This window comes from Ochotona curzoniae, unplaced genomic scaffold, assembly GCF_017591425.1.
Source record: "Ochotona curzoniae isolate NIBS_2020 unplaced genomic scaffold, NIBS_Ocur_1.0 contig_2723, whole genome shotgun sequence".
Taxonomy (NCBI): Eukaryota; Metazoa; Chordata; class Mammalia; order Lagomorpha; family Ochotonidae; genus Ochotona; species Ochotona curzoniae.
In genome coordinates, this window is record NW_024465573.1 from 23,135,698 (window position 1) to 23,149,515 (window position 13,818).

General features: G+C 38.8%; 1 long non-coding RNA gene across 1 annotated transcript in view; it reads right to left on the reverse strand.

The window, feature by feature from the left end:
* Window positions 1-13,818, reverse strand: part of LOC121154128 — a 287,396-nt gene that overhangs the window by 255,452 nt on the left and 18,126 nt on the right. The window contains exon 2 of the long non-coding RNA XR_005883462.1: window positions 10,825-10,978. This is a non-coding gene — a long non-coding RNA (uncharacterized LOC121154128). The remainder of the gene's footprint in view (window positions 1-10,824; window positions 10,979-13,818) is intronic.

Here is a 13,818-nt window from a genome sequence, read left to right on the forward strand (position 1 = left end):
GTAACCAGGCTCTTCTCATTTGTTTTCCCCTTAGGGTACAGGTTTATAACCCTGTGGATAATGAGTTTCAACTCGATTCAATACAAGTTTTTTGAACACCTTCTTGCCCAGCTTAAGTCTGGAGTGAGAATAGTTCAAATTCTCTGTCTGGCAGAGGGATGGGAAAGAGGCAACAATATCACTGTGAACTGGGCAGAACTAGCAAATGACACACAGAACGTACAAGACAGAGAGCAGTTAGAAGACTGCCCAGGGAAGGCCGGTGAAGACTAAGTGGACTTTGCAGGTGGTCAGAAAGTAGGTAGGAAACAGGCTAAAGGGCTCTACAGAAACATGGAGGTACAAAGGGGCATGGTCTGTCCTGGAGACATTAATAATTGCTGTCTCTGAGGTTTATGCATGAGGTTGGGTTTGAGATCTCAGGGAGAGATGAGGCTGGAGGGGTGAGAAAAGGCAAGTTGACAAAAGGTCTACCAATCAGGACCAACTCTGTGGCTCAACGGGCTAATCCTCCACCTTCAAGCACCAGCACCCCATATGGACCCTGGTTTGTGTCCTAGCTGCTCCACTTCCCATCAGGCTCCCTGCTTAAGGCCTGGGAAAATAATGAGAGGATGATTCAAAGACTCTGGACCCTGCACCCATGATCCTGGTTTCAGACTGGCTCAGCTCTGGACTTTGCAGCCATTTGGGGAATGAATCAGTGGAGGGAAGATCTTTCCTTCTGTCTTTCTTTCTGTCTGTAAATTTGACTTTCTGATAAAAACAAATAAATCTTAAAAAAAAACAAACCCTACAGACCATATCAGACTTCACCACGTAGATGCTGAAGAGTAGGAGTTTAGAAAGCCCTTTCCTGCTGAAGGGAGAAAGCAGGAGTAGTTGCTTGCTAGGACTACCCTAACAAAGTACCATGACTGGACAACTTGAACAACAGAGCCTTTATTACAGAATTCTGGAGGCCAAAAGTCTAAGATGAAGGTGTTGACTGACTTGGTTCCCTCTGAGGCCTCTCTCCTGGGATTCTGACAACCATCTTCTGTGTCCTAAACTCCTCTTCTTCTAAGAGTACCACTCAGATTGGACTGGGACCACCCTCAAGTCTTCATTTTAACACAATGACCTCTTTGAAGACCATATCTCCAAATACAATCCCATAGTGACATCCCCGGGGTTAAGATCTCATGTGTAGATTTGGGAAGTGAGATGGAAAACATAACAGTGAGAGCCCAGGCAACAAGACAACACTTCCCAGAGCCCTCATTTTCTCTCCAGTTTCCAGTGATTCCCAACTACCAATTAGCTTAAGTTCAAATTTCTCAACCTGAAGTTTAAGGCCTCTCACCACTTGCCATGCCTCTCCATATTCAGCTCCCCTTCCCACTACTCCTCAGCAGGTTCTACACCTTCAGAGCTTGATTTGCAAGCGGGGCCCTCCACTCCTCAAATTCAGCCCTGACCCCAAGTCCTTACCCAGACTGTTCTTAATCAAAATAAACCCTCTTAGCCACACACTCCTGAGGAGACACGTTCCCCAGAGTTATTGAAGACCCCTTTCCTACAGTTACTTGACCAGCAGGAGTCTAACCCACCAACACACACAGATTTTCCCAAAGCCTAAGAAGGCAAAACACTCTATACAATTAAGGGTGTTTATGTCTTAGATCAACCAGAATACCTTAAACATTTTGAACAGGAAAACATGGGAAGAGCTTATCGGGTGGCTGGTAGCAAAAGCAAAAAACAAAAAAGTGAACACATTTAGATGTGAAGACTGCAAGGTGTTAGTGTTTTTTACATAAGAAGAAATTGTCAGAAACTGACATTTCTTCTAGAGGAAAAAATATTTCTCTCAAAAATCAGCTAAAAGCAATAAGGAGGAAAAAATTAAGCTTTTTAATATTTTTTGCTTAAGTAATTTTGTTTCTGGATTTTTAAAAAAAGATTTTAATTAATAGACAATTATACAGATTTATGTACTACAGTGTGAGTGATGTTTAAATCAGGATAATTAGCATTTCCATCACCTCTCATCATTCCTTTGTGTTTGAACATTCAAACTCCTCTCTTCCAACTATGATGCCTTCTAAAATATACAGTAAATTGTGAACTACAATAATCGTACAGTGTAGTAATTACCAGATATCATTGTTTCTAACTCTGTCTTGGCTTCCATTACCCATTCTCTCTGCGGCCTCTCTACTCCTACCCTCCCCAGCTACTGCTGGCCTCTGTTCTAAACTCTACTTCTCTGACAGATCAAAAATTTTTTTAGCCTCTAATCTGAGTTTTCTAGGCTCATCCATATAACTACAAATGACAGGATTACCTCTTTTTGAGAGACTGTACAATATTTCAATGTGTATCACATTTTCCCTTCCCATTCATCTGTTGATGGACACTTAGGCTGGTTCCAAATCTTGGCTGTTGTGAGTAGGGCTGTAATTGTGAGGAGTGATTCTAACATGCCATCTTGGACACGGCGCCACTTCCTCCTTCCCCTTTCCCACAGCTCAAGAAATTTGCGCCATTCCAGTTATCCACAGGTTTATAGACAAACTCCCAGATAGGTACAAAGATAGCATTAATGAGTATTCGTGAACATGAGAACAAGCAGTCTCATGAGCTGAGGAGTCTACAGTTGGATAACTTCAAGACAATCAAAGGACAAATGGATGACACTACCAAAGAACCAGAAATACTGTTCACACAATTGAGAATAAAGCTAAAATATAGCAATGTGGAGATTACAGTTTTAGCATCAAATATAGAGGTTGTGAACCTTGATAATACAAAAATTCAGAGGGCCAGGAGCAATAGCAGAGTGGCTAAAGTCTTCACCTTGCATGCACCAGGATACCATATGGGCACTGGTTTGTCTCTCTGCTGCTCCACTTCCCATCCAGCTCTCTGCTTGTGGCCTGGGAAAGCATTAAAGGATAGCCCAAAGCCAGTAAACCAACAGATGAAGATCTTCCTCTCCGTCTCTCTGTGTATCTGCCTTTCCAGTAAAAAATTAATCTAAAAACAAAAAATGAAGTGGGAGAGGAAAGAAAATGTAGTAAGCAGTGTAAATGTACTAACAATGCTCTTAATTTTTTTTAATTTATTTTTGTTGCAAAGTCAGATATATAGAGAGGAGGAGAGTCAGAGAGGAAGATCTTCTGTCCACTGATTCACTCCCCAACTGGCTGCAACAGCCAGAACTGAGCCAATCCGAAACCCAGGAGCCAGGAGCCTCTTCCAGGTCTCCCATGTGGGTGCAGGGTCCCAAGGCTTTGAGCCATCCTCAACTGCTTTTCCAGACCACAAGCAGGGAGCTGGATGGGAAGTTGGGCTGCCGGGATTAGAACTGGCACCCATATGGGAGTAGGGTGCCAGCAGTAGGCCCAATGCTCTTAATTTTTAAAAAGAATTTTGACAGTGAATATTGATGGGGTACTATATGATGTTTCTTTGTATGCATACATTATGTAATTTCCAAACACAGTAATTATTTATGCTTTCAGTTATTCGGCATTTCTTTATAGCAAAAACAACCTAAATTCTTTCTTCTGTTTTTTTGGAATACATAAATATGCAATATACCTACTGTGCAACAGAACCCCAAAACTTATTTGTAGCTAGCTGTAACGTAATATCCATACGTTTCCCCAGCCCATCCCCCTTTCTCTTCCCACCCCAAGGCTCTAGTGATCACCACTATACGTTCAATTTCCATGAGATCATATATTTTTTACCCTCCACATGAGCAAAATCATATGATGTTTATCTTTCTGCACTTCGTTAGTTTCACTTAATATAGTGACCTTCAGTTTGTTACAAATGACAAAATTCCATCCTACTTAATGTCTGAGTAATACGGTATTGTATATATGTGTGCACCTTGTTTTTATTTATCCATGTGTTAGTGATGAACAGTTAGGTGGTTTTGGCTTCACAGCTACAATGAACAGTGCTGCACTCTACATGGGAGTTTATATTTACCTTGGATATGTATCCAGCAATGGGACTGCTGTGTCATGTAGCAGATATATTTTTTTATTTTATTATTTTTAAAGAAACCTACCACAATGGCTGTACCAATTCACATTCCCCAGCATAAATGTGCAAGGGTGTCGTTTTCTCCACATTCCATTATCTTTCATCTTTTTCACAATCACCATTCATACTAGAATGTTGTGATAGCTCATGTTAGTTTAAATTTGCATTTTCTGATTATTAGTGATGTTGGACATCTTTTGTGTACCTGTTGACCTTTTGCATGTTCTTCATTGAGAAGTGTCTATTTAGATCTACTGTCTATGTTTTAATCTAATTATTTCTTTTTGCTTTATGTTGTGTTCTTTGTTATTGAGCTGAGTGACTTGCATATTTTGGATATTAACCCCTTGCAAATTGTATAGCTTGCAAATATTTTCTCCTATTCTGCAGATTGTTTCTTCACTCTGCTTATTTTTTTTTCTTTGCTGTTTTCTGTGTTTTGGGGATCTGACCTAGAAAATCACTGCCCATTCCAACGTCTGGAAGCGTTTTCTCAATGTTTTCTTCTAACATTTTCAGTGTCAGCTCTCACACTTAGGCCTTTCAACCATTTTGAGTTATTTATGTACATGGCAAGAGACAGGGACCTAGTTTCATTCTTCTGCATGTGGATATCCAATTTTGCCAGACCCATTTATTTAAAGGGCTGTCCTTTTTATAATGTGTTTTTCTTAATGCCTTTATCAGTTGATATCTGTATATGTGTAGGTTTATTTCAAGGGTCTCTATTCTCTCCACAAGTGTCATACTATACTATAGCTTTGTAATATATTTTAAAATGAAGTAGCGTAGCACATGTCCCTTGCTGTGCTCCTTGCTCAAGGTCACTTTGGCTATTTGGAATCTTTTGAAGTTCCACACAAATTTTAGTTGCATTTGTTCTAGTTCTGTGAAAAATATCCCAGGGTTTTCATGGTAATTGCATTGAATCTATAATTCACTTTGGTTACTATGAACATTTTAATCATACAGATTCTTCTAATCCATGAGCATGTCTTACCATCTTTCTGTGTCCTATTCATATGCTGCCATCTATCATAGATTTCACCGTAAAGACCTTTTACTTCTTCATTCTTCAGTTTATTCCAGGTTTGGGATTTCTGTTGTTGCTTTGTTTTGTTTTGCTTCATTAGTAACTATTGGAAATGCAACTACTTTCCTGATTTCTTCTTGAGATGATTCACTACTGGTGTTTAACAACACTGCTTTTTGTATGTTGAATTTCAACCCTGCAACTCTGCTAAATCTGTTTCGTTGTTCTAACAGCTTTTTGATGGAGTATTCAGGGTTTCACTTGTATAAGATCATGTAACTTGGCCTAGCACAGTACTCTGGTAGGTAAAGTCCTTGCCTTGTACACCTAGGATCCCATATGGGAGCCAGTTCTAATTACAGCAGTCCAACTTCCCATCCAGCTCCCTGCTTGTGGCCTGGGAGAGCAGTCAAAGATGGCCCAAAGCCTTGGGACCCTGCACCCACATGGGAGACCTGGAATAGGCTCCTGGCTCCTGGTTTCAGATTGACTCAGTTCTGGCTGTTGCAGCCAGTTGGGGAGTGAATCAGTGGACAGAAGATCTTCCTCTCTGACTCTCCTCCTCTCTGTGTATCTGAGCTTCCAATAAAAATAAATCTTTTTTAAAAAATCATGCAACTTGTTTACACTGACTATATAACTTCCTCATTTCTAATTTGAATGCTCTGTATTTCTTTCCATTGCCTAATTGCTCTAACTAGGATCTTTGGTATCAAGTTGAACAAAGGAGGTGAAAATGGGTTTCCTTATTCTGAATTTTAGAGAGAAAGCTAAGAAGTTTCTTGATTCAATAAGATCTTAGTCGTTGGCTTTTTACATATGGTATTAATTATATTTAATTTTGCCAGAGTTTTTAATCATGGAGGAATGTTGCATTGTATCAGATGCCTTTTCTGCATCTACTGAAGCAATTGTGTGATTTTGTCCTTGATTCTATTGAGGTGGTGTATCACATTGATTGGTTTGTGCATGTTATTTCACCCTTGCATCCCTGAGATGAATCCCATTTGATCATAGTGAATGATCTTCTTAGTATTCTGCTGGATTCAATTTGCTAGCATTTTTGTTGAGAATTTTTGCATTTATATTCAACAATCATATTGGCCTATAGCTTTCTTTTCACTGCATACTTGTTCAGTTTTGATATCAAGTTAATACTGACCTTATGGGATGAATCTAAAAGAAATCCCTCTTCTACATCTTTTTAAATAATTTAAGGATTAGTGTTAATTCTTTAAAATTTTTGGTAGGGTGAAGTCAACTGGTCTGTGCTTTTCTTTGCTGATAATTTGTTAAATTACTAATCCAATCTCATTATTCATTATTCTGTTTAGGTATTCTACTCATGATTAAATTTTGGTAAGGTATATGTGTCCAATAATTTGTCAATTTATTCAAGGTTACCAAATTTATTGCCATATAATTGTTCATAATAATCTCTATCAATCCCTTGTATTATTGTGGTATTAATCATAATGTCTCCATTTTCATTTCTTATTCAGCATATATGAATCCTCTTTATTTTTTCTTGGCTCGTCCCATTAAGTATCTTTTGAAACAACCAGCTCCCTTCATTGTTCTTTCATTATCCATTTAGTCTCTGTGTCATTTACTTCTTCAAAGAGTTGTATTACTTCCTTCCTTTTACCAATTTTTGCATTTGATTTTTTAAAATTTTTTAATTCCTTGAGGCACAGTGATAAATCGTTTACTGTAGTTTTAAAAATGCACTAATTGTTATAAAAGTTCCTCTTTGTGTTCCTTTTGCTGCATCCCATAGGTTTTGTTGCGCTGTGTTTCCATTTTATTTCAAGAAATTTAAATTTTTTCTCTGATTTCTTTGTTGATCCATTGATCATTTAGGAGCAAGTTGTTTAATTTCCATGTATTTATGTAGTTTCCAAAGATTTTGCTGTTACTGATTTCGGTGGTCAGAAAAGATATTTAATATAATTCCCATTACTTTTAATTTGTTAGGAATTGTGTAACTTACCATAAGACCTGTCCTGGAAAGTGTTCCTGTTGGATATCACATCTAATTGATTTAGATACAACTTAACTTACCTGTTGTGTTCTGATTTTATGCCCAGATTTTATTTCTGAGAGTCCAATGTTAAAATTCCTGATTATTATTATGCTGAAGTCTATTTCTCCACTTAGGTTTATTAACATTTGTTATATATATTTGGGTGCTCCAATATTAGGTGCATATATAATTGTCATTTTTTTTCTTGCTAGAATAATATTTTTTCTGGTCTCTTTTTACTGTTCTGGTCTCTTTTTTTCTGTCTCTTTTTACTGATTTAAAATATATTTTGCTTGATAGAAATTTGAATACTACCTCTTTTTCTGTTTTCTATTTGTATAGCACATTTTGCTCCATCCTTTCATTTTCAGGTGTAAGTCAATATACATTGACTTACAAGTGAATTGAGTTTCTTCTAAACAGCATAAAGTTCAGTTCTGTTTTTTAATCCATTCTGTTACTCTATGTCTTTCAATTGGAGAATTTAGTTCAGTTATGTTTAAAGTAATTTTTGGTATACAATGTTTTCTGCCAATTTGATATTTGTGTTTTTTTTATCATTATTTCCTTTCTGTTATCATCTTCGTTGGTGAATAAGAGCTTTTCTCTAATGAAGTATTTTGATTCGTTGCTTCTTTTAATGCTGTGTCTGGTGCACATTTGTGGTTACCTTGAAACTTAACCAAAAAAAAGATTCTTTGGACTATAACATACTATCCTGAATAACAACAACGCTGATTATAAAGATAGAACAAAAATTTTAAAAAGAGAGAGAGAGAAGAGAGGCCAATGCAGTGGTTCAACAGGATAATCCCCCACCTAGCAGCACCACTTCCATCTCATACAGGTGCCAGTTTGTATCCCATCTGCTCCACTTCCAATACAGTTCTCTGCTTCTGGCCTGGGAAAGCAACAGAGGATGCCTCAAGCCCTTGGGCCCTGCACCCATGTAGGAGACCCATGATAAGCTCTTGGCTCCTGGTTTCAGATTAACTCGGCTCCAGCCATTGCAGCATTTGGGGAGCAAACCAGCAGATAGGAGATCTTCCTGTTTTCTTACTCTCTATAAATCTGCCTTTCCAATAAAAATAAGTAAACAAATATTTCTCTAAAAAATAAAATAGGTACAAAATCCTAATAAATAACTCTACATTTGTGCTCCATTCTCTCCACATTTTTAATTTCTTACATTACATCTGACACCTTTCAATACTGTTTCTTAATGTCTTAATGCAGTATTTGTAATTTTTGTCTTCACGGTAAATATAAATGATTTACACAAAATGTTTATAATAGTGTAGCATTCTGAATGCTTAGAGTTGTTACCAGTGAATTTTCCATCATTTGATATTTTCTTCTTACTTGTTAGTGTCTCTTTCTTTCCGTTGGAAGGTCTCTCTTGAACATTTCTTACAATATAGGTCCAGTGGTGATAAATCCTGTCAGACTGGGAATGTCTTCATCTCTCCCTCACATCTGAAGGACACCTTTATAGTGTTCACCCTCATTGCTAAAGGATGGCTTTGTCAGTATTCTTGGCTGGCAATTATTTTCCTTCAGTACTGTAAAAACCTTATCCTACTCCCTCCTGGCTTGTATGGTTTCTGCTGAGCAGTCCGTTGTCAGGCGAATTGGGATCATTTTTGGGTTATTTGCTTCTTTTCTGTTGCAGCTTTGAGAATCCTCTTTTTTATCTTTAACCTTAGAGAGCTTAACCTTAACGTCTTAGGGTAGACAAAGGTGGACTGAATCTGGATCCTCTTTGAACTTCTCACACCTACACAATTGTGCTTCTTCCAGGTGTGGAAGGTTTTCTGTTAATGTCACTCTGAATATGCTTTCAAGTACAATAACCTGAATATTTGCTATCCCATATTTCCCATAAGCTTTCTTTATTCCTTATATTTTTTTCCTTTTTCTCCTCCGTCTCTGTATTTTCAAATAGCCTGTCTTGGAATTCACGGATAATTTCTTCTGCTTGATCTAGTCTATTCTATGTGATATCTTCTATCACATTTTTAATTTCACTTAGCGTGCTTTTCAGTTGAGTGCTTCCACTTGATTTTGTTTAATTACTTCTATCTCTTTCCAATCTGTTAGACTATCGAATCATCTCTCTGCCTTCTCTTTCATTTCATTGAATCTCCTTAAAATAGTGGTTTTTTGAAATCTTCATCTGAGCATTTAGAAACTTCAGTTCCAAAGTGGCTGGTCTCTGGCACCTTATTTGCTCTTTAGGTCAGAGCATGATTCCCTAGAAGTTCTCAATACTATTGGTGCGCTACATCACCCGTGCAGTGAAGGACTCGTCATAGTAATCTGTTGTGGCTGTGCTTCTAGAAATTCTAAGCAATCTGTTGATTGTGTCTGAGCCTACGGATACTATCTATTTCACCACTAGATAGAATCATAATTTGACCCACTCCCACTGCTGAAATGTTTTTCACTTCCCAAACTCAAATTTGTCTCAAACCTGCAATTGATTTGCCATCCAGTATGACCTAGGAAAGTTCCTGAAAAGAAGCATTCCATCCCTACAAGCCTGTGACAGGCTAACACCTTGTCCTGTGCCTGTGCATGTCTCCACCTGCTAGACCACATCCCAAGTCCTCAGCCTCACTGAGATCAGCGCAACCTAGAGCTAAAACCAAAGCTCATCTTCCACAGGCCTGTCTACTACTGAGGCAGGCCCATGGGGTGGGCCTCATGACCCACTGGGAATGTTGGCTTGGATGTAAGACTAGAACCACAGAACTCTGATGGCCACTGAAACAGGTCCAGAAGTTCTATCTGATTATATTGGCCCAAGACACAGGCACCATTAGGGTCTGCTTAATGCTGGGTTTTATCAACCTGACACCGAACCCCAAAACTATCCAGTGATTCTCTGCTGTCCACCCAAGGATGTAGAAGTGAAAGAAGTGGCCTCGCAGCTACCTTGGCAGGCCCTGGGTGAGTCACAACTGAGTCTCAGTCACCATGTCCCTTGCAAGCTTGAGTGTGCACGCCAGGCCTGTAAGAGTCTTGGGGTGATACACACCAAAACAAATTCACCTCCTCCAGGGCACAGCTCTCCGCCTGATGTAGGGGCAAGTTCCGAGACTCTGTCCACAGGATCTGCCCAGCACTAAGCTTTCCCAGCCCAGTGGCAAATCCCAAGACACAGCAGTCCCTGCGCCCCTTGTCATCTGCCTCAAATTGGAGGAGAGAAAAAGGCAGGCTTCTGGTCACCCGAACGGGTTGAAACAAAGTCCTCGGGGGTCCTCCAAGCCCACCAGAGGCCGACAGTGGCAGAAGCCAAAATAAGGCTGACTCTCAATGGCAGGCAACTGGAGAGGCTCGCTCTGAGCAGCGACAGTGGGCCAGGGCTCGAATCCTTCGGGTTTTATCAGGTACTGGGTCCTGGTGAGGAACGCAGGTTCCGAGCTCTCTAGCCCGGCCCCGCGCCTGCACGCCTGGAGTTTGGCTTTTAGCCCGGGAAGGGAGGCTGCTCAGAGGCTTTAGACCTTCACTCCACAGCCCCGGGCCGACAGCCGGGACAGAGGCGCTTGGCCGGCCTGGCCCTGGGGTTCAGTCCCTGGGCTCTCCAGCCCGAGGCGTCCCTCCACGCTGCGCGCCTCGGCGCTGAGGGAGGGCTGACGCGGGCAACACTTCCCTTCCTGCTTCTTCGTCACCACTTTTCTTAGGACTGCAACATAGGTAAGGCACTGCGCTCCCTCACCTGGCTTCTGTGGCTCTGGAGAAGGCGACCTGGCGGGTGTAGCTGTTCGGGTTCTCGTCTCTGAGAGAACGAGGGCGACACGGCTGCTCGTCTGCCGCCATCTTGGCGCCGATCAGCTGGGGGTGGTTTTGTCGATCTCTTGACCGCTAGAGACCTAAACATTAAAGCAACAGAAGCCGTGTCCTCAACTGAACAGGATCATTGATTCTCATGGAAAGCAATCAATAAATATCAAGGAAAAGAGAGACATCTATTTTAAAAGACATACAGGTAGAGATAATCACTGGGAAGAAACGCAAACCTTCCCAATATCAGAAGAAATGCACACATAAAAAAAATCAAACAAGTCAAACAGAATATGGATAAAAGATTTTTGTTGAAAAAAAAAAAAATCCTGCAGCAGCAAGGAAGCCAGAAACTATAACATAAAATTTGATTTAAAAGAAAAAAAAATAGCTAAGACCAACCATGTCTGTCATATTAATTTATGTGAATTTTACCTACTAAAAATATTTACCCTAAGACTGAATCACATACAGACACACACACACACACACACACACACACACACACACACACACACACACACACACAAAGCCCAGATTTCTTTTATAGCTTAAAACACAATTACTTAGGGAGGCTGAACACAAACAAATGGGAAAAGACATAACATGCAAAAGAAATCAAGGAGCACAAGTTTAGTGCTGTCAAGATTGAGTCAGGCCTGGGAGGAAGCATGCAGAGGAGCATTTAACTGGAGAAAAGGAAGCTCTGTAAGAATAAAGCATGCCACTTCCAATGAGCTTCTGACAGTCAAGAATATTCGTGCTTCAGATATCGTCACAGCAACATCCTTAAAGCAAAACTGCAGGAAACGCACCAAGAAATAGCAGCATATCATTAGGCAGAGACCGCAGCTGAACAATCAGGCCACGACAGAAAACAATGAAAGTCGTTGAGGATAGAGAAGTCAATAGTCTAATTTATAAAGTATTCCCAAATATGTAAGATTACTTTAAAAATTGGTGGAAAAAAAATAGAAGTAAAAGATAAAGTTATGTATGTACAAAACATATTGTAATCCCCTGCCTAGTTTTTTTCACAGTATGCGTTTTCCACAGACATTTTAAATCCTCTTCTTTTGCATGAATTTCAAAAAATTTTACACCAAAATATACTTGTCTTTTAATCCTGTTTTCTACAAACCTCTGAGGCACTCCTATACATTAACTCAGTGCCCTGAAACCAGAAAAATTAAAATATTGAAAATTTCAGGCTGAAAAAACAACCTTAATGTACTCCAGAGAGTGGAAACTATATAAAAATATTCTGAGAATATAATGTAATAAAAGTAGAAATTTGAAATAAAATCCTTTCACTCAAATTTTCACCTATTCTTTTAAATAGCTCGTGAAACAAAACACAAATCAAAATTGAAATTGGAAAATATCTTTCAAAGAATTCTAATGGAAATGCTGTATACTAAAATGTATGCTAAAAGAATAAGCATATAGTAAATGAAAATAGATTATCTGGTCCAAGAAGGTAGGGATGGGGTCATTGTTGTGGTGCAGTAAGTTGAGCTGCTGCTTGCAAGGCCTTCTTCCCATAGTAGAATGTCAAAAGTAGCCCAGCTCTACTGGCTTCCAATTTAGCTTCCTGCTAATGTGCCCGGGAGGCAGAAAATGATGACCCGAGTACTTGGACCTCCACCACCCACCTGAGAAACTAGAATACAGTTCTGGCTCCTGGCTTCATTCGAGTTCAAGAACTATCTGGGTCAGGAACTAGCAGATGGAAGAGTTCGTTCTCTCTCTCTCTTTCTCTCTCTTTCTGCATTTCAAGTAAATCAGTCTTTTAAAAAGTTAGAAAAAAAGGCAACAAACTCAAGCTAAAAGAAAGCAGAAGTGACATTACTTATTCAAAAGAGTACAATGAATTAAAGAATTATAGAATAAATATATACAGATTCAAAAGTTCATTCTATTTTTTGAAGTTAATCGATAGACACACTATTAGTTAACCATATCAAACCAAAGATGAACAATAGCTATACTCCAAATACAAAATGTAATGAGGAAATAGCCAAAGAAAATGTTAAGACATAAAGCGTAATGTAACATCATCTTTTTACAAAATAATTTGAGAACCTGGGAAAATCAACCATAGTGAACTCAGAGCACCTAACAGATCAATTTGTATAAAAGGACACTTGTCAAAGTCTTGCTCTGACAAAGTCCAGACAGTAGCACAGAATCTTAACTTTCAAGAAGCAGGTGATTTTAATGCTATGTAAATACATTTAGAGTAAACAAGAAAGCAAATGCAGTTTTTTTTTTTGCAATTCTTTTTTATGAAAAATCACAACAAGAAAATGCATATGCCTGTATAATAATCACAGTAAGAGTTTATGGGAAAACATGATGAAACGTCTCATTAAAGTCAGGAACAAGGCCAGAACATTGAATCTCAGGACATTTTACATTGTCCCACACATGAAAGAATTGAAAAGGAAAACATAAAATTTTTCATCATTTTCTATAGATATAATTGCTTGCTTGAAAGACCCAAGGTAATTGACTAAAAATATTATAAACTATAGGAAAGTTCATTAAACTGGCTGGTTATAAAAACAACACACACACACACATATATATATATAAACATATAAACAACTAATTGAAAGGTGTAATGGAAGAAAAAATAGAATCGCAACAGAAGAAAAGATGCATAAAATTAAGATTTTAAAAATACAGGAAGTATGGAGGGAAGAAAACTAGAAATACTTCTAAGCAGCCATAGAAGAGTTGGATATGAAAATTCAACATTCAAAATAAGACAAACTTTCCCTGTGTTAATATATAGACTCAGTGTAACTCTGCCTTTACAATAACAAGAGTTAGGATTTTTTAATTTCGTTTTTGCTTACTTGAGCATTTATGAATAAAAAATACATAATTCTGGAGGCAAGTGTTGTGGTGTAGAGGGTTAACC